The 22,596-nt window shown below is 37.4% G+C and overlaps 1 protein-coding gene across 2 annotated transcripts in view; it reads right to left on the bottom strand.

Annotated features, from left to right (window-relative positions):
- The window catches only part of fbxl17 (F-box and leucine-rich repeat protein 17), a 303,931-nt gene that overhangs the window by 169,792 nt on the left and 111,543 nt on the right, over window positions 1–22,596 (bottom strand). The window lies entirely within an intron of this gene.

Here is a 22,596-nt window from a genome sequence, read left to right as displayed (position 1 = left end):
GATTTTGATGAAAAGGTTGTTTTTTTGCTTAAGGGCAAAAACTGCAAATTTTCATTATCATCTTAAAAAAAAGAAAAATTAAACTCCACAAAGTGAAATATCCCTTTAAGTGCATAGTGCAAACAGGTGTCAGCAACATTTTCATTAAAAAGCAAAGACACAACTAAAAAGTATTTCTTTATTCACATAGGAATTCCACTTAAGTGTGTTCATATTTCACTTTTATTTGAACATTAATTGCTCGGTAAAATGTTGATGTGCACGATACATTTTTTGTTAACTGTATAAATTTCTATAATTTAAATTAGCTCTATTTTTTTTTGCATGTAAACCTAAATTAAAAGAATATTGTGGACTTGCATCTATATTAAAATATAATATAATATAATAAAATAAATTATATAATTATTGATAATAATCAATGTAAAAGGTTTAGTGATTGATGGGACTGGGTTAATTTCAGTCATTCAAGCTTAAAACATTCTTTTGAGTATTTTTTTTTTTTTACATAGGAAGGTAAAATGGGAAAGACGGGCGCATTAATCTGACTTTTATAACCTTTTCAGACAAGAAAACTGGATATATTAGGTGTCCACTTAAGGAAATTAATTCAAAGCTATAATAAAAGGAGGCAGTAACTGCAGGGATTTAATTAGCCTTTTTTAAATAAATTAAAATATACCAAAGAAGGAGACAACAGTAATTAATAACATCGATAAGATACAAAAATCAATGATTTCCTTAGTAGAAGAACAAACTTACAACATTGTGTGATGCAACATTATTAATGGTTAAACATCAGCCAGACTGTTTAGAAAATAAAACAAGTACAGCACCTCAGCAACCATTTTTAGGTGGTTTGAATCAATATAGATATTTTTGGATTTCATATTACATGGACATCCTTGGAGCAGATGAAAGGAGTTTATTTCATGCTCAAAAAGGGAGGCCATAGCTCTGATTTGAAGCCAATTTAATTTAGGAGTAAGTCATTCGTTTGTGGACCTGCGCATGCTGACGTGACAGATCAAGGTTAGGTGCCAAACCAACAAATCAGCAGCGACCACACAGGAGCGAACCCGCAGCCAGGTCAACAGATGATGCAGCAAGGTTTAGCCTGAAACTGATCAACTCTAGAGCTGCACAGGAGGATGCAACAGCTTGAGTTTGTTAACACTTCAAATTGTTGGAAGTAGGAGACGACTCCCCCAGTTTCAGCTCAAACCAGACGCATTTGTCAAACTTTGGACACAGGGTGATCTTTTCATTAAGGGAATATCTGTGCCCTGACATTTACAACACCCGTTAAAATGAAGATGTATTACATATTTCACAAGGTGGCAAAGAAAGCATCCATCTCTCTGCCTCACCGTCTCCCTCTCTCTCCCTCTCTCTACTGCTCATGAAGTGTTGTACAGTTAGTGGCATATTAATTTAAAGCACACTGCATTAGCCTATCCTAGGTGAATATGCTAATGAACAATTTTGAGGCGTGATGAAGTATTTTTACGAGAGGCTGTAAAAGTATTTTTGGGAAATTCACTGTCAGGTTCAATTGCTCAAAGTGACTAGCCTCGCAGAAACATATTTCACTTCACTTTAATAAAGAAGAACTGAGCTGATGCAAAAACTGAACAAGATTTAAGTGGCAGGTTTTATGCAAAGCAGCAGTATTAAATTACGTTATCAATAATGTTTTTTCTTAATCAAACATAAACAAAGTGATGCCATCAGCTCTGGTCTTGAGTTAAAGATTTTATTCCTGTAAAGATCCGTTTAAAGTTTTAAATGAAAGAATTAAGATCCCTACAAGGAAGTTTTCTAAGCTTTTATATTAATATCTTCAGATTCCAAATCACATTTTAGGGACTTCTTAACTAGGTGCTCTTAAATGGTGTCTTCTAATATGTATATAATGATAATGCAGCATCATTACCTGCAGTCAAATGGACCCAAAATAGAGAGTTAATGAACATTAAAAGGAAAACGATTCCCAAATGGCTTGTAGATGGATAAAACATTCCTGAAATGACTGCATGTTTCATGAACCCAAACATACAATCATACTGGATCAGGAAAAAGATTCAGACCTGTACTGAAGGTAAAATTAACATAGAACAAAATACCAATGTGTCCATATTATATTAGAATGTAATCAGCAAGTTTTGTGAAGTTATCTGAATATGGTGTATTGATAATAAATTAAATGACAACAAAACAGTTATTTTTTTCTTCTAAGTAATAATCTAACCATATGATGGCCTACATTAAGGAGTGCTTTATTAGAGGAAAATATATACGCTTTAGCTTATCTTTGGAAAGTTTAGTGGAAGAAAAAAGTTTGATTAAAAAAGGAGACGGATAGATTGGGAATGGAATCCACGCTTCAAGAGAAAGATTGTGACTAGGTGCGTTTCCATCAGCTTTTTCTTATGTGCATTAATAGTATTGCATCAGAAAAGCTTGATGGAAATGGCAACATTCTAATGAACTCCTCAAATTCGCAAAAGAAAACATGGCTTAGGTCATTTTTGGCTTTTGCGAAAAAGGGTTAATGTACAAAATGAGTGATGGGAAACTGTTTTCGAATCCGATCTGACATAGTGAACTATAACCTGACTGATTAGCTGTTAATGCTGTTGGCGTCTTCCCGGATGTTCCTTAGATGTGGGTAGACAAAGTGAAAAATAACTTCCCCGATCGGAACATATTTACTAAAACTTTTCTTTCTAACTGATGTGTGGTCAGTGCTAGAGTGCAGCCTCTACTTCCTGTGTGAACGATGACGTACTATGCTTAGCAGTGCTTGTTCAATTTGCCTTAAACCTCAAATAAACTTTTCTTTTGGTTTGCTTAAAATTCGTATTTCAGTTGGATGGAAATACAGCTTGTGAGAGACATTTTCACTGATTCTGCAAGCCATACGCTGGTGTCGTTCCACTGTCATTTATCAGGCCCAAAGTCAGTACAGCCGTCTGTCTGAGTGTCCAAAGTTTTAGCCATGAGGGCCAAAAAAAATTACATTTTGATTGCTCATTTTGACCTGCGGAAAAATAACATTAACAGAATATTTCCATGAAAGAAGCAATTCAGTATGATTTCTGTGGAAAACCGATCTGTAAGTCATTATAGACATAAATATAACAAAGAAGGTCTCAATGTGCGTTCACACTAAAACCTGATTGTGGTCACTTTTCGAGCAAAAGAATGCAGCATATTTGGCAATCATAAATGGAACAGGTGCAGACGTGTGGACAGAAAGAGGCGGAACTGTGAGCAGGTAAGACAGAGGTGTGGATGGAGTAACGCCTTCAGTGGCAGCTCCTGGAGCAGATGGCGGCACTGGTACTGGATCTGGTGTACCAAGGGATAGCGGCGCAGATGCCATTGTTTAAGCTTTTAATGTCACATACAGCTCCATGAATCACTGTAATAGTTAGGTCCACCAAGGTCAGTGGACAAGCAGATGTTCCCCCTATATGAAGAGAGCTGGAATGTCTGCACGTTGTGTACGTGGATTATTTGGGAGAAGCAGGCAAAACGACAAGCATCGATGTCAGGTAAACTGATCCACATGTTTGCCAGGTAAAATAGTAATAATAATGCAAAGCAGCATAAATAAAAATAAATGCAATACCTCTTATCTGAATTGGCTGAGGGAAATTTGGACCTCAATCTTTGAAGAGGATTTTTAACTAAATTCTAATAAAATGTTTGTTTTTTGTCTCACTGTTTGTAGAGATTACATCTTCTTCTTTTCATATGCTATGATGTTGTTTTTCTCTAGCAATAGATGTCCTATAAGCCTGCTTTCAGCCTCCAAATGAGCTCTGTGTTAAGATGCAGGAGACAGTGTGGGCTTTTTATTTACGATGCAGGTCAGACAATAAAAAAAGATCCCAAGAAGTAGAGGTGGAGTAACTGATCAATAAACATTTAAAGCATTTAGAGGTTTATGAGACAGTAAAACACAGCACAGGTATCACAGACGGCTTTTACAACTGTATATAAAAAGTATAAAATTTAAGAGAAAAGAAACAGACCAAACTCAAAGAGGCAGAAGTACTACAAAAATATCAGTAGGTTTTAGGATAAAAACGTAATTTCTGAACTTTTTAGTAATAATTTTACATGCCTACCGTCTTGCTTTTTTTAATTTCTTACTTGATTTAGAGTAGCTAGATGAAATAGACTAAATAAATTAACCCAAGCTCTTTTTTTTAAAGTTAATGTCTCCATATCATAGCTAAGGAAATAGCATCCTCCACGTGTAAGGTCAGAATATAAAGCAGAAACTATGGTAACTTGTTGGACTTCTTTTGTTGATGTCCAGTCAGATCCCGAGTAAATTATTCAACAATCATAGGCTGTGTCCGAATGTCTGCCCTAATCACTATATAGGGCAATATGTAGCGGTTACGCCATTTTAAATGAGTTAACCGGACATCTAGTCGATGAAAAAGTAATGGACCCGAAATTTCCCACAATGCACCTTGAAAAGTAGTGATCATCCATGGTCACTAGAAGAGCAGGGGGGAAGAGGAGTCACCAATGGGGAGCAAAAAGTAGTGATCATGTGTCCGAACGGTAAGTTACCTGAGTTCACTATAAAGTCCACTGTATAGTCCCCGCTCTATATAGTGATTGATGCGATTATAGTGATTGTCATTTCTTGTTTACAGCATTGGTGTTATTACAATCATTCAATGATTTAATTTTATTATTGAAAGATATTTTTGTAACTCAAATCAGTTAAATTACACAATGATGGATATTTTCAAACCATTATTTTTGGTAATAGTAATCTTAGCTAATAAAAGACAAGCATATAACATTAGACAAGTATATATACAAAAATGGGTTTAATGAAAAGTATGTTTAGCACCTACCTTAAAGGAAAATTCCGGTTTTTAACACTTTTAGCCCCTTTCCTGTAGTGTCCAGGATGAAATCGAATGATCGACACCAAAATTTTGACAATTGGTCCTGTCTCGGCTATTTGGCTCATGCAGAATCCCCCCCTGGCTGCTTCAGAATGGCTTGCATAGTGCATGTCAGATAATGTCCTTAAAACAACCTTAAACATTCTTTTTTTAAAATATGCTACTCACCGAGTCGTCAGCGCTGTTCAATGACGTTCAAAAACAAGTTTCGTAAAGAAAAAACGTTCCTGTAGTGTTTTATTTAGCATTTTGTAAATCCCATTGAGTTCTGTTGGAATAGTCAATATCCCTCCGCCACCGGAAACTGAAAGGGGGCCTGTTTACGCTTAGTTGTAGTTTTTTCGCAAGGCCCAAGTGTTTCTGCTTCACTCTGTGTACTCCGACGTCGAAGTGCTAACGTCTCTGTTAAACACTTTAAAAAACTCTGAAAATGGAATACGAAAGGTGGATTCTTGAGGAGGACATATTGGACTTTGAGTTTGACGGTGGAGGATACCGTTTTGAACCGGAATATACTGAGGAGGAGTATATAGAGACATTGTCGCCAACTAGTGGTCTGGAGTGTGCAACGCTTCAGATTCGAACGGGAAGCGGAAGTTTATAAGCGGTTGTGATGTATTGGAAAAAATAGTTCTGGGATTTACAAAATGCTAAATAAAACAAGACAGGAACGTAGTTATTGTATAACTTGTGCTGTTATTATTACTATACTAACAAATAACCTGTTTGTTTTTGTAAAGCAAGACAGCATCTAAGAAATGACAGCAGGTACTGTATGCATCTCACTGGCTCAAGATAAAGGCACAACCTTAATAGGCCTTACATACTCAAAAAAAAAAAAAAAACCCCAGTGTGACTGAAAAACAAAATTTTACACTACCAATTGCCCAAATTTCAATCACAGTGATGTTAAAGATTATTGACAGTTAAAATAAATCATTGATGGCTGTTCTAGGGTCAGTTTGGTTTGGACAGTCTTTGTCTTGGAATAAATGAAACAATTTGCAACATTTAGCTGGCATTTAAACATAGATGAATAAGGAAATACATATTATAGTCATTAAACATGGAATTAAATATCTGAAGCCTTTATTTCTTGTCATATCCCACTGTTTGCTAAACCACTAATGTGTCAAAAGCCTGGAGATAAGAAGCTCTGAACAGAACAAGCTCCTTTGTCATGTCTTTCTCCTGACACGAGGAACCACAACATCTTCCAATTAAAAAGAGGAGCCAGTGATAAATGAGTTAGGAAGGAAAGGGATATGTGAGACCAGGAAGCACGGAGAAAGTCGAGATTTTAAGACTCATCCTGTGCCCATTTTTAACACTGCTTCTCCTTCATGCCGTCAGCACTTATTCCTCTATGAAAGGCTCTGATCGAAAGAAGATTTGCATGATTGCATTTTCCATACCTTGCATTAATAGTGCAGCAGGGATGAATAGCTAATGGACTATCACATTTAAGTAGCCATCTCGAATAGCCATCATATTACAGCTCCCTCAATTTACAAATGAAACAGGCCTTTCCCCGTCGCTGTCTTTCTGAATCATTCTCTCCAAATAGACATCCAGTCAGGTGATGGACATTTTTTCAATTTTTACACTTTAACCCAGGGAATATAATCCACAATAAATCATTTAAATGTTTTAAAGCATCCAGGCAGACTATAAGTATATTAATGTTTAAAAATCTGTGCAATATCTTAAAACTAGAAAATAATTCTAAAAATGAGTTCCAGTAATCTTTTCATTGCTTTTCAAAGCAGACAAGGCATTCTGAAATGGCTATAGTGACGAACAAATACCTTCTTAGATCCTAGATCAGATGTTATTTATTCCTAAACATAAAACTTTAAAAAGTCCTTACTTCCAAATACTTGTTTTGTAGAAAATATTGTTAAATTAAGCTTAAAAACTCTTAAGCCTTCATGTAATTTTATGTTTAAAATTTTTGTTTGACTAAAATATCATAAACTTTGATTCTAATCTTTGAAAAATGGCAATGGAAAGAGTCTGGACCAAATAACACTTAAATACTGAAAATAAAATATTTACCTTTCCATAGTTTGGAAGACAGTATTTACTATTTATTGGGGGGTGGGGGGTGTATTTTGGGGGGGGTGGGGGGGGGGGGGAATATTTTAAGGGGAAGGTCTCAAGCATACCTATAAATAATGGAGTCTTGGTTTTGTTTCTAGGGCACGTTTGAATCCATTGACCAAATGAACCCACATGTTTTCATAAGAGATAAAGAAGCAAAGTGAACAAACAAAATGAAAAGTAGATCTCTCAGAAGATTTTTTTCCTCTTTATTGTATTGTAAACAACCAACTCCTGCTTATCTGATTACACAGCAGCAGGTTGCAATATTTTATCATTGAATAATAACATAAGCCTATGTAAATGCTTGGTAAAATCAGAACTAAATGGAATAGAAATCATCTGCATGGCATCAATAAAGTCCAACACAATATATGGCTTTTTTTATTGGTTTTAGCAGAACCAAACAAAATTCTGGTCATTCATTAAGTCTACTGGCTGTAAATAACCACGGGAAAACAAGCAGTCATCTTCAACAATCAAAACATTTTATTGACTTTCATTTTAATGAAACTCAAGGTCAGGTAGCACACAAAATGATGTGTCTTTTAGAGGTAGCTTATCAGTTAAAACATGCAAAAAAAGGCTGAATCTCAAAATCCTCAAAACATAAAGTACAAATCCAGCAGAAAAATGCTAAAATAGATGAATAGTGGAGGATTTTCGAAAATTTTGTAAAGACCTGCCCTCTTCAATAAAAAAAAAAAAAAACAAATGCACATGCACAACCGTGTATCCACTCTCGAGAGGGAACGCCTATTAAACACATGCAAGAGCCCATTTCTCCTTGTGCACGCTCTGTTTAAAAGCTGCTGTTTGCATCGCTCATAAAAGCTTACTTTCCAAAAGAAGCAATAAGTGAAAATGGGGACGAGCATGTAGAACGGCCTTACATAAAGATATCACCAGAATAATTTTTATGATCCACCCAGAAAAAAAAAAACATCCTCCACTATACCTTTAAGTCCAAATACAGCATAAATAAAAAATACTGTAAACAGGCTACGAAAAGTTTGTTTTAAACTGTTAAGATCTTCATGTTTCTTGTCATAAAGACTGGGTAGGTCCTTTGAGGAAGTATCTCATGTTGAAAATTTAACTGCCTGTGTAAGAGTCAAAGACTAAATGATTTTGTGCTCTTTGCTTTGCTGTAGGATTAAATCTGTGTGTCTGTGTATGTTCCAGCAAATGCTTGAATTGTTTTCCCATTTTGCTAACCATGGGGCAAAAAACCTCATACCGCAAGGTCGCAGACACCACAGTCTATTCATATTTTTACTCTCTTTGGGTTATGGCAAGCTCATGTCCTAACCCCCCCACATCACCACAACCCTTTTCACTGCCTCCCACTAGAAAACAGTTTCCATAATTATTTGAATTTGCTGGCAACAGATTTCCCACCAGACTTTACAATCTCATTGAAGATGATGGCGATCAGAAGAGGAGATACTCTCAATATGTGCAAATCACCAAAGGGTTTCAGCTTCACACTGAAATACAGTACGCCTACAAATTCTTGATAACTGTATGTGTGCACACAACAATTCAGCTCTACGGATGTCTTTTATTAGTGTATGGCTTATTGGTGCTCTGACAGGACCTTGGACCAAGTTCAGGCAGTCAGAGCTCGGACTAAAGGAAAGATGACGTCAAGGTGGTAAGGACGGAGCGAGGAAAGGACAAATCGATTGAGAAAAGAAATTGTGGACCCAGTAAATGGAGGAAGATGAATGAGCAGAGGGAAGAAAACAAGTAAAAAAAAAAAAAGAATGTAAGTCAAGGGGTGAGAATGTATAAGCCAGAGCAAATAGTTATTACCAATCTCTGAAGGGTGGCGGCGTGAGCTGAATAGACTGGGACTTGAAAACCACTGTTACCAGTGGAGATAGGGGACTGCTTCACAGACTTGCAATCTGACAAAGGCTTAGTACATAATAGAAGCAGACCTCTGACAGCTAAAAAATAAAGGAAAAACACACACACACAAGAGCTTCAGCACACTTTAAAAGCTGAACATCAGATAAGTCCAAGCCCTCTTCAAATCCAACAATGTAAATGTTTAAAAGTCAAAGGTGTTTATCACCTATAGATTTGAAATTGTGAACTTTAATGGACACATCTACTGATCGTGGAACGAATAAGAATGAATGAATAAGGCCGTCTTATTTGTGGAAAAAAAGAAACATGCTTTCTGTTGCATGTTTTAAGGCAAAAGTTATGTTCCGACTATGTCGACTCATTAGTTGAACAAGTCAACCTAATTAATTCAACTTTAGCTTCGACAACAAACAAGTCTTTTGAGTCGTCTTTGTGAGTACAGCCTTATCTATAGAGGATGACCTCAGACGGTGTTTGTTAGCAACTCCACAAAACAAGAAAGTAATTTTCTGCATAAAAAGGCTTTCAACAAAGAGTGCATGAAGGTACAATGTCTGTTTTTCATTTAATTTGACAGAAAAGGCTCAACTAAAACGAGACATTAAAAAGTTTCCAGAGAAAAGGCAGCTTTCCAGGAGTCCTTGGGTCTGACGTCTGGATAGTGTTTATGTATCCCTCAGATTAGGGTTCTGAACCTGACAGTCTATATTTCTTTAACAAATACAAAACTGCACCTCTGGCTGATAAACCGAAGCTTTCTCATTAAAAAGCGACATTTGTAATGCCTCTATATAACATGCAGAAAGATCTTCAGTTCAGGCTTTCTTAAAACCACAAGATTCCCTCTACAATTATTGGCATGTTCATGTGTAGCATGTTAAAAGCCTCAAAATAAAGGTTTCAGTGCCATGATTATATCTTGCACTGAATAAATTGCAAGGGCTGTCTACATAGACGACTGGATAAAGGTCTTTTTATGCAAGAATATTCTACATAAAGAAATCCCTTTATTAAAATAAATAAGAAACGTCACAATTAATATTCTGCACAACCTCCCTTGGCCAAATGGACAAAACATATAGTAGAGTCTTCTGCCATAGTGTTTAATGGTGTTGGCATAGACAGAGAGTGGAATCTTCCACGGTTTATCTTTGCACAGTTAGGGCTGATTTTGTTGGGACTCCAGCTGCAACCTCATGAGTGATGCAAATTTGGCCTGCCAGCACTGAGAGTCAATGGAAAAGCAAAATATTTAGGTGACATTGTCATTGACAAATGTACTCTCTTAAAATGAAATATGATGGGTACTGTACAAAGTTCTAGACTGTTTGTTTATCACGTTTGCATGTATTTAAATCTACTTGTGCCTTTTTTAACTTGATGTTATTGCTGAGTTGACAAAATCTAATAACTTTTACTCAAAAGATTTGAGTGCACTCACTCCTTACTTTCAGACAAACACAGACCCTTGACCTGTGCTTGTGGCACATGACAAACTTTGCATTTATTTTCTTTACAGAATTTATTTCCTTGTGGCAACAAGAACAAAAACCTATCAATTTTAGCCTGTTTGGCTAAATGGGTGGACACCAGTGCTTTAAATCATCCAAGTCTTATGCTTTCTTCTCTTTAGTTGACCCCTCAGGCTTTATACTGAGTTTAAGAGTGAGGACTGAGAGTCTCAAGTTGAGTAGTGCAGTTCTCCTGGTAAATGAGGGGAGATTGAAAGACAGTTTGGTGCAGCTGCCACCATAATGCGATGCCGCGCTGTTGCATCTGTTGTGGAAAAGGGGAGCTAACCTAATAGACAAAGCTCTCAACTTACAGGTTGGCATACATTCCTTCTCTCACTTATGATTATAAAATTTGGGTAATGTCCAAAAGAAATACATCCTTGATAAAAGTGGCTTCAATGAGCTTCCTCTGCAGAGCTGGGCACTCCCTTCCAGATACTGAATGGTAAGGAGCTCAGGCATCGGAGAATAGCTCAGAGTGGAGCCACTACTCCACATCGAGAGGAGTCAGCGGAGAAGATTCCCTTAGACGCCTCCCTTTGGAGGTGTTCCAGGCATGTCTAACCACAAGAAGGCCCTGGAACACTTCTCAAGACTTCTCAACTGGAGGTTTTTTGGGAGGTGGAAGGCTGCATGTCTCTGCTGAGGCTGCTATCTAAGTGGCTTGATCCCAGACAAAGAGGAAGACAATGAATCCTGGTATGTGTTGGATAAGTTAAATTAATATTTCTAAATTCCTATTTCAAAGACCTTATGGTGCTTTGCACCAAATCAAATTGGCTTTTGATAGAAAACAAGCTCACATCATCACAGGTCCTCCACCAAACTTAATGCCCATAGGATATTCTAACGCATATGCTTTTTTTCATGCCAAAACTTTGACATATGCAGAGCATCAAAAATACATCAGTTGGCTGCAGCTAGTACCTTGCAGCAAGCCTTGCAGATTTTTTAACTCTTCTGCCATTCTCATTATTGAAATTGGTGGTAAGATGAACATTAATCCAAGTCTGGCCTTTTCTCATTTTAGTTTTCAAAGATAAAATTTTTTTGTAAAGCATTTGTTTTAATTAAGAATAAAACATCTAATTTACATGAAATGCATCTGTATTTGTCATCTCTACAATGAAGAGTACTGGCAGTAAATGGTACTTTGTCTCCCGTCTCTCTCATAGAAGTTACTTTCAGTTGAGGAAATTTTTTGCACCCTTTCTACCAATGCATAACACCAAGCGCTGTAAAGGAGTGATCTGATGCTGACATGTAAAATATCTAGAGCAGAAGGCTGGGGGGATTTTTCAGACTATTATTTAGTTTCCTTGCAATGCTGTTAGTTTTTAATGTTTCTAGAAGAATCTTTTTTTTTCCAATCATATTTGTTTTGGTCCCAAACAGTGATTTGGTCAAAGACGAATTTTCCTAACTAACTAACAACTAACTAACTAACTAACTAACTAACTAACTAACAACTAACTAACTAACTAACTAACTAACTAACTAACTAACTGACTAACTAACTCTAGGTACTTTGTGAGATTTGTCACTAAGAGATAATGCAATTAAACATGCATTTCATTGATAGCTTCTTGGGTGTCAATTTAGTGGGTAGATGCTTAAACCTCCTATGCATGAAAAGGACTAATTAATGCAGTACTTGTCCCAAAGTGCATCTACTGCAAACCAGGTGAGCAAGAATAAAAAGTTATAACTGCAATTTACTTTGTTATTAAAGTCCCACCACAGAGCATTGTTTAAAATACCAATTTAAAAAAGCAAATCAGCCACACAGTAGAAAGCTTCACCCCTGGAGACATATATCCCACCGAACAAATCACAGCAGACACCGAGCCTCCTTCATCCATTTAGTATGCTGTGATACCCACACTTTCTGTTTTTTCTTATTTGGTAGAAAATGCCTTTATTCTGTTCCTCCGCAGGTTAAAAAAACCTTTAGTAAGTTTCTTAATCTGAGCCACATTCTGAAAATTTGCATTAAAATGTTCACTTTGGAGACTCCCGTAACAGAACAATCCTTTAATATGCAATTACTCTTCTGAATAGCAGCGACTAATTACAAAGTTGTCAGACAAACAGGTAGCAGAGCAGAGGGAGGCCTCCAGCACAATGGCCGAGGTGCCGGTCCGTCACATGGGACGGTGCAGCTCAATGGAAAGCAGTAAATTCATTACGGCAGGCTTCATTACACCCTGCTCCTTGGGCCCTGTGTCGTGTTCTACCCTTTGCTCTCATTTGTGGGATGGGCGGATGTGCTGTGGGTAAGAAGAAGCTAGATCACACGATCGGTGCAACAGGGAGTGTGGGCGATGCTCGGGGTGGGAAGAGAGGAAGGGAAGTGGGAAAAGGAAGCAAAGAGAGAACGCACAACTACACAAGAAAAAAATAAAGGGGTATTACTGTATGTAAGGGGGGGGCAAGGCCAGGATGGATGTGATCAATTTATGATAAAGAGGTTAGAATACAACAGAATATGCCCTTTGTTTTATTCAAAAAGACAAAAAAATGACAGCTCTGGTCCTCAAATAGAGGCTAAATGCCAGTTCTCCAACATGGTGCAAAAAGGGCAGCCAAGCCCCGTGGTCTCTTTAGCAATTTAGATCATACAGGCAGCTTTCTGACCCCACACTATGGATTACCATAATAAGCCAGAGTCCCTGTTGTGTGCCACCTGTAAGCCAAACATATTCACAAAAACATAAAGCCGGACAAAACATTCTGGACCAGGAAAAACAAAAAGGTTTCCACAAACTCAAAGCCAATTTGGCTTACTGAAAAGGAAAATGACTCATACACTGAACTTTTTACATCTGCATAACTGTGTCAGACTCAATTTAATATCCCATTTGCACCATTTTGTGCCCAATTTAACCGAGTGTTTCTTGGGAGGAAGACTGGATGCACAACGAAAAGGGCAAAGAACAGAGCACCTCAAGTGACTTGTAAAGCTAAAGATTTAAAGACCAGAATTTTGCCCCCCCTCCAGTGAAGAAGAACAGAGAGCCTGTCAAGGTGTCGCCAACCCCAGATCACCGTTTTGGTTTCTGTCCAGCGGAGCACTTCATGAGAACATTTCTGCATGATTAGAGTTAGCTGGTGATTGTGAGTGACTCGGATCTCTTCAAATGACCTAGACACACGGCTGCAGAGTGAACACTTATGCATGGCAACAGCACAGGAGCAACTCTAGGCAGAGAGGAGGAAGAAGTGCACCCTGGGCAGGAGAACAAAACAAAACCCACATTTGGATCCCAGCTTGCATCCACAAATACTTAGAAAGACATGCCAACTACTGTTTGGATGTGGTCCATTTCAATCATGTGAATAAAACTGCATCGCCACATACTAATGCAATGGGAGAGGGACAAAAAATGAAATGGGGAAAATATGTACAACTCTCATATTAAAGATGAAAATTCCTGCTTTTCTCTGGGATATATCGTCTAGCTTAGGGCACCAAATAAAAACATGAGTGCGGTTCAACAATTTGCTTAACATAGATTTCTTTTTTAGCTATCCATAAGAGGCCCAGGATGACGAAACTGATGCCTTCTAATGAGGTTCAACAGCTGTGAGATGCAAGCATTTCTCTAATAATGATTGCATTTAGATGACTCATCAATGTAATTCTAATATGGGAAAAAAATAATAATTTCTTAAGTCTTTAATACACAACAGCAAGCTTGCACATAGAGGCAGTGCACCATCTTGATTCTGATCAAAAAATCTAAAATTAAAAACTTTAGTAGGACCAAGGGAACTAACAAAAATGAGATTCATGCAAAAGAAGAAAATATACTGCCTTCTATTGGACATAATGTTTAAAATATCTGTTACTCCAATACTTAAAAGTATCAAATCAGCAATTTCTCTGTTCTTATTAATCCAACAATACCAGATAATTGGGATGCCTTTTCTTTACGAGAAAAATATCTACTTTGGCCAAAAAAAGACACAGTTCTTACTCTATTCTGCAGTGTATCTGTAACTTATAGAAAGTTAATGACTGCTTATTTTTACTATATATGAAATGAAACACATTTACTGGATCTACTGCTGTTTAAACTTTGCAGCTCCGTCTTTACCAAACAGAACTGACCTAGTCTTACATCTTTTCACCAGGTTGGTGGATGCTGTGAGAGGAATCTACTTTTCTTTGGAGTCTTTCACTCTCCAAAATGCTTAATGGAAGGCCTGCGGTGATTTTTCACACTGTCATACTTTTTCCAACCTGAAGATCTCAGAGATTATTTGAAGGTTTTGCATACAGCTGTGCAAAATGGCTACCAGATATTCCTTGATATCAGCCTCTCAGGTGATTCACTATAAACAATTATTGATTTGTGTTTAATTTGCCTATTTAAAATCCAGGAAAAAGGTGAAGTTAAAATGTAACCCCATCCCTATTCAAACATAACACTTTAAAACACCTTTTAAAACTTTAAAATACCTAATAACACATTAGAAAGAGGTCAGCACTACTAGATACCTTGCTTAGTTTAGATGTGAGAGTTTGAGAGGTTAAATTCTTTCCTCTGCCTTCATCCCTCAGAATATCACATGGATCTGGATCGTTCAGCAGAATTATCCAAGATTTCATAGGAAAAATTTTCTATGGATATTGAACAATATCTATCACAGGGGTCACCAATGCGGTGCCCTCAAGGACCACATGGGGGGCCCTTAGAGTCTTCTAAATAAAGAACAACCCACCAGTGGGCTAAGTTTGAAATTTTATTTTATTCTGTTGCTCTTCTTTTTAATCATTTATAGAGATTTTAAAATGACAATGTCTAAATAAACTTAGAAATTAGCAGAAACAATAAAAATATGTTGATAATGAATAAAGTTTAGGCTAACGCTAACCCTTGCAGCTCATGGGTCAGTAATGGTCGCCCTTCCTACGTCTCGGTACCCTTGAAGAGGCCCTCAGCCTTAAAAAGGTTGGTGACCCCTGATCTATCACAATGTATACAGATATTGATTTGTTGCCAGCGCTTGCTTTAAATGTTTTTTAAAACCAGTTTGCCTCTATAAACCACCTAACCAATGTGCAGAGATTTTTCACTTTTTGTTTTCCATCAATCGATTTTGGAGACATTATTGTACCTCTTTCAGGCTTCAAAACATGATGGCAAGACATGTGTAGGTCCTAGTTCAGACTTATTTTATACACATCTAGTCATTTTAACATTTTTATTTATAACTGATTGTAGAAAAAAAAAAAGACAAGAAAATCAGCTTTTAACAAATGACTCATCATTCTTATCTTGAACAGTGCCTCTATGTGAAGTCCTATTGTTGCCCCATAAAACAGAAAGTCATGGATTATTAAATCAATGTTCGTAAAAACTTTAATCTACAAACAAAAGTTGTATTCAAAAGATAAATTCTTAACATGCCAAATTGTATGGCATGAGTGTCTTTGTTGAAAATCAGCTATTTCTTACCATTACATTTTTTGCACACCTTTTCTAGGAGTTTTACTTTTTGTGGAGGACTCCATTAATAGTGCTTGCTCATCTATTTTTTACAAGGGTTGAAATTTTAGGGAGAGCAGGCAGAGAATTGCAGCTTGACTTAGGATCTGTGCCTGAACACAACAGCATCAGTCTATAAGCTCCAGCTGCTTGCCTTCATTGTGTGTCTGTGCCGCGCCACAAATGTTTCACCGTCTCTGATACTTATCAAGGCACCCGAGTCTGACGCTGCCATTACTCAAAATTAATAACCACGGCAGCATGTTTATCACAGCACACTTTCACAAGCAGCCTGCCAGAAACAATCGCCTCCGTCTTTGTGCGCATGACAGAAAGGGCGAAAGAAGGAGAAGAATACACAGATAGGGTAGCTGAAGTGTGAAAGAGAGGCAGAGGAAAGAGAATACAATCTGAAATGAAAGGCATAAGTGAGAAAGAAATGAAGAGTAAATATGCTACATGGATACAGGTTCATCTGCCGTGTCTAATCACTCTGTCACTATTATTCCTCTAGGGTTTATTTTTTGATTTTTTTTCTTCCCAGAACCAGCTCCTCGCGTCGTGTTTGACAACAGGGCAACACTGGTTCTGCTTGTGTATTCACTCTGCTAAGCAGGACTCTGATCTTCACTGACAGCCAATCTGCTTCAACACGGCAAGCCTGAGCAAATAAGAGGAAAGCCTGGGTTGCTAATTTACAAATCATACAAGCACAGTTTAAAGTTGGAGGCTCACCATTAGGAAGAGAATAAAAGAAAAACCTTCTCCTGATCAGCATGTGTGAAAATACAGGCAGAGGGAAAATAAAAGTGACAAGGAGGAGGGAAGGCTCCTCAGCAGCCCTCCTCAAATCAGGACAGACAGGTGGTAAAGAAACAAGACAAGGACAAATGTCTAGTCCGGGCGATGTTGACATTTTCCATGACATTTTGAGACAAATCTGACAAAAGTCGAAGAGAAGGAGGTAACCTGAAATAGTTTGCAAAAGGAAACTTGCGTGTAGTAACAAGATGAGGCTTTGAAATCAGAATCAGACACTTCAAATGATCTCGTATGACCTTTGCCACTGGCATTATAAATGTTTCAAAAGGATTAGTTGTGCCTTTTCAGGGAGAAGTAATGCTAGCCTTAACTCTAGGCCTTTTTTTACTCCTTATATACAACCATAATCCTGACCTATAACCCTGACAGTAAACGAAAACTCCATCTAGAAAGTGCTAAATGATTAAAGTAACTTTTTTTAATAGGATGCCATTCTTTTCTTCAGCTCAACATCAGTTGCTAGAACCATTGGTAATGGTGGCAGCATGCTGTTGAATCTGTTCAAGGTGGGTGGAAATGATGAAGGGTGGGTGGAATTAATCAACTCTGACTCTACAAATTAAACAGCTTATTAAATGACAGTTTCAAACAGGGGTTGGCAATCTAATATTCTAGGATTGTGAGACATTAAAACAGGCTGATCTCCAAAGAGAAGAAATTGTAAAATTGTCCGTTAAAAAACATACTTTCCATTGGTGCTGTGTGTTTTTCTGCATTTGCATCAGTTTAATAATGTCCCCCAGTCCCACAAGAATTTCAACCAGCGCAACCATTCTAGAGCTAAAAACATTTAACATTTCTATCATAATATTGTACTTTAATTTATATTTAACACATCAACTTAACTGCCGTAACTTTAATGTAAAATTATACTGTTTTTTTTTTTTTCATTTTTCATTCAACCTTAAAACATCTCTTAAAGAAAAAAGAATAATTGACGTGTTTACAACCAGATTGCAATTTGCAGTTGGAGTTAATTGAAGTAATATGAACTATTTTACTTTGTTGTTTACTTGACTCTAAAACTTTACATTTAAATCAAATAATAAAGCCCTTTTTGGCACTGTAGGTGTTCTTTTGAAATATTCTAAACAAACAGTCGAGGTTTAGCAAAATCCAGATAAGAAGAGAATTAAACTGTGTTTTGACATCATTGATCACGCTGATTTATCACATGAGAATCTGATTTGAAGGTTTGGCACTTCTGCAGTCTCTGTAACAACTGCCAGTTGGCTGCAGCAGAGGCTATTTGGAAATGCACTTCCAATGCAAACACCTGCGAATGCTAAAATGTTTTTGGACAGGTTTGCTTCTGGGAGAATACTTCTCCAATTATTTCTTCCTTTATAAGCTTCCTGCAGTCACGAGGGAGCTTGTTTCTGTAATCCATCTAGCTTGATTTCCGTAGGAGGGGACAAAAATGTAGAACAGCCAATTTGAGCACTGATTTGTGATGCTCGTACAGTAAGTGATGGAGATAGGAAGCAAATGTTGGCCTCCAGTAAAATGCAAAGGAGGTAAAATGGATGAATATTGATTTTCCACTGTTGGGGTGAAGCTGGAAAAACAACAGATGAATAAACACAGGAAGGGATAAACAGGGGTAGGGGTGCTGTCAAGCCCTTTGGGAAACACCTTAACTCCTACAATAGAAGCATCATAACATAAATTAATTGACTTAATCCATGAAACTAGGTTTAGGAAATACTTCAGGCCCACTGGCCAAAGCCTGTGCACCCATTAAGACAGAAAAAAGGGAGGTTTAAAGAAACAAAAAATGGAAATAAACAATTTTTTTTTCAACTTTATCAGGGCCAGATTTAATACAGTCTTTAAAGAAAAACTCTTAAAAAGTCAGATAGTAAGAGACCATTCTTTAAGAAGATATTTCTGTGCAAAATGAGAAAGGTTCTACATGATTACTTAGAAGTGTATTTATTTCAAAGTAACACTTTTTATGATCTAGTTTTGAAAAACACACATGGAATCTAACAATTTATAATTGACATATTGCATAGAAAACAATACAGTCTATTGTTGATTTACTTGACCTCAGTGAAGATTTCAATACCATTGATCATTCAAGTCTTCATCATTTAGAGCAGATTCAAAAGGTATTGTTTTCCTCTGGCTGTTCTCTTCTTATTGGTAAAGCTTCTTTTAATCCTCTTTGCTATAATTGAACAACTTTTTTAAGACTAACATGTTGGTCTTCCTTTCCTAACTGTTGCTCCAGCTTTTAACTACATGTGTATTTTTTCACATTTTCACATGGAAAATATCTCACGTGGCATTAGAGCTAAATTACTGTTGAATACCAGAACCTGCTCCTTTTTTGAAACCATCTGAGTACATGTTGAATGTAAGTGTCTCGACATGATTGATCTACACCAATAGAAACTGGAAAAAACTCAATTCCAGAAGGTGCTGTAATAACCCTTGTGAACGTCAATTTCTCAATGATCAAGTAAGAGACTGCATCTTCACAAAAAACTTTCCACTGTAAGCACAACATGATGATCCTTTCCATTCAAAATTCTGAACAAAATGTATAATTGTCTTCTTCCATCGTTAGGACATTTTTTGAGTGACCATAGTCCTTGACATCTTCCCACACCCAGTTTATATTTCATAATCTGTCAGAAAAGGTCAATTAAATTCTAAGGGCAAACGAAAATCAAAGTCTTCTCTGTGTTTCTGGGCTAAAGCAGTGCGTAGATCAGCAATTGAAAGAGACAGAAGAGGTGGCAGTAAAAGCTTCTCACTTTGAACTGATCGAACAAAACCTGAGCTCCCAAAAATCAGGCGTGACCATTAAATTCAAATGTCCAATTCATTGGATAATTCCTGACAACATGCCAATGGAAGCAGTATTTGTATATTCTTTTCTCATTGCCATTTTTTAATGCTTGACAAACAAACAAGGAGGTTTAAAGTCATTTGTAATTAGGACTTTGCAAAAGAACGGTGTAATTTCTGTATATATGGTAGGACATTTGTATTGTGTTTACATACATATTCTGGACAGTGCAATGAAAATCCGGACTGTCCGCCCTAAAGCTAGATATCTGGCCACCCTACTTCCAACTCCTGTTCTTTCCCACTCGCCATACCCACACAATTCTCCACAACAGCTGATTTTTTTCTGCTACACCCGGCTACGCTGCCTCGCTTCTTCTTCTTGTTTACTACTGCTGGTTGGCTTTGGTCGCAGTACCGCCACCTTCTGCTCTGGAGTGTACACGCTTCGCCTATGAGAAAAAGGAGAAGCGCATGAACCGAACTCAACACACGCGAACTGAACCGAGACAGTCGAACCGAATGGTTCGGACGGTTTTCATAAACCGTTCCATCCCTAATAGTCATGGAATCTTTCCTTTAATTATGCACACTATAACAGTTCTCCATAAATAAATAAAAAAACAGAATTTACACAAATTCTAATAATAACTGTTGCATATTGGGCAGTTTTGCAAAAGGAATGGCAGCATTCAGCTGGATGGAAAGGACAGGAATAGATAAAGATTGGCCAAAAGGTAAATTGAGGTAAACTGTTCAACTTTGTTGTTGTGAGTTTCTAAAAAGCTTGCACAGCCATTTGCCACACATTACCCTGTGATCATGAATCGCTCCCCATTTTCTGAACAATATGAGATTTGAAAAACACAATCCCACTTTGGTGTCTCATCATCTCTGGAAGAAGAAACGGAGAAATAACAGCACCATCACTGCCCACCTGCAGGACATCGCTTCTTCTCTCCCCAAGAAATGACAGCGACCAAAAAAATTTGGCGTCCCACTGTCAATTGCCTACCCATCAGACTGTGACGATAGAAAGTTGGTGTTTGGCCATTATCCCTTGCTTTCATACTTTAGGATGCTGCCTTCCTCTATTCAAGAGACAATCGTGAACCTCTGAGGACAATACTTTAATTTTTTTATTTCAGTGTTTAAATAAAGGGTAAAGAGAAACAGCTGATGTGCTTTACCTCCTGCTGAGCTCTATATCGTCAATAGCTTCTAGTTGGGGGACAAATTGGTCTTGAAAATAAGGGGTCATTTCCTCTGCTTGTTTACCTGTGTGCAGCACACTGCCATCAGTTTGAGGCAGACACAAGCTGACCCAGCTTTACCCTTTGAGAGCAAACGTTAGCTTGGGTTGAGTCTTTCTGATCTTCATTGACAACAAGCAAGCAACTAGAATGTGTGTAAGTGTGTGCGCTTAGGTAACAAACAGCAGCAACGCAGATTAACTGATGACCTTTTAAACTCTGAGGCAAATAAACCCATTTTCTGTATTTCCTCCAATTTCTTTGGGAGACAAACTGACAGTTTGCACAGCTCTGAAAGAAAATGTCCTCTCTGATGTCTCCAAGGTTTAGGTTAAGTGAAATAGGTGCTTTTTTTCCTGTTCATAACTGTGTATTTATGTCTATTTGAGTATTTGTCAATGTTTAAGAAAATATAACTAAAACCACATATTTATAAACTTACAAGGTAGAAAAGGTTTATTCTCATTCACTCGTATTAAGCCAGTCTAATAATTACCTGTTTTAGGTCATTACATCTTTTTCTTTTTACCCGAATGATTGGTTTACTTGCACTTTTTGGCTACCTTATATACTTGTGTTTTTAACTGCACAACTTGGTTGAAAAACTTTGGATAGCTTTACACAAGCTTCTAACACTATTTTGCCGGAATTTTGTCCCATTCCTCCAAAAAAAAAAACAACAACAAAAAAAACAGGTGCATCTAAATCAGGGTTTAACTAGGGCTCAATGATTTTTGCCACACATCAAAATTGGGATTATTTTTAATCAATATTGCAATTTTATTTAGATTTTTCTTTGCACTAACCACAATACAAAAAAGGAAATAAAGAAAAAGAAATACAGGTGCTGGTCATAAAATTAGAATATCATGAAAAAGTAGATTGATTTCAGTAATTCCATTTAAAAAGTGAAACTTGTATATTATATTCATACATTACATACAAACTCATATATTTCAGATGTTTATTTTGTTTAATTTTGATGATTACAAATGACAACAAATGAAAATCTCAAATTCATCATATCAGAAAATTAGAATATTGTGAAAAGGTTCAAAATTGATGGCCCCTGGTGCCACACTCTAATCAGCTAATTAACTCAAACCACCTGCAAAAGCCTTTAAATGGTCTTTCAGTCTAGTTCTATAGGCTACACAATCATGGGGAAGACTGCTGACTTGACAGTTGTCCAAAAGACGACCATCGACACCTTGCACAAGGAGGGCAAGACACAAAAGGTCATCGCTAAAGAGGCTGGCTGTTCACAGAGCTCAGTGTCCAAGCACATTAATAGAGAGGCGAAGGGAAGGAAAAGATGTGGTCGAAAAAAGTGTACAAGCAAGAGAGATAACCGCACCCTGGAGAGGATTGTGAAACAAAACCCATTCAAAAATGTGGGGGAGATTCACAAAGAGTGGACTGCAGCTGGAGTGAGTGCTTCAAGAACCACCACACTCAGACGTATGAAAGACATGGGTTTCTGCTGTCGCATTCCTTGTGTCAAGCCACTCTTGAACCACAGACAGCGTCAGAAGCGTCTTGCCTGGGCCAAAGAGAAACAGGACTGGACTGCTGGTGAGTGGTCCAAAGTCATGTTCTCTGATGAAAGTAAATTTTGCATTTCCTTTGGAAATCAAGGTCCCAGAGTCTGGAGGAAAAGAAGAGAGGCACTTCATCCACGTTGCTTGAAGTCCAGTGTAAAGTTTCCACAGTCAGTGATGGTTTGGGGTGCCATGTCATCTGCTGGTGTTGGTCCATTGTGTTTTCTGAGGTCCAGGGTCAACGCAGC

The sequence above is a fragment of the Cyprinodon tularosa genome, unplaced genomic scaffold, assembly GCF_016077235.1.
Source record: "Cyprinodon tularosa strain WSP-4 unplaced genomic scaffold, ASM1607723v1 ctg63, whole genome shotgun sequence".
Lineage (NCBI taxonomy): Eukaryota > Metazoa > Chordata > Actinopteri > Cyprinodontiformes > Cyprinodontidae > Cyprinodon > Cyprinodon tularosa.
Note: the sequence above shows the minus strand (reverse complement) of the source record. Positions and strands in the feature narration are given on the sequence as shown.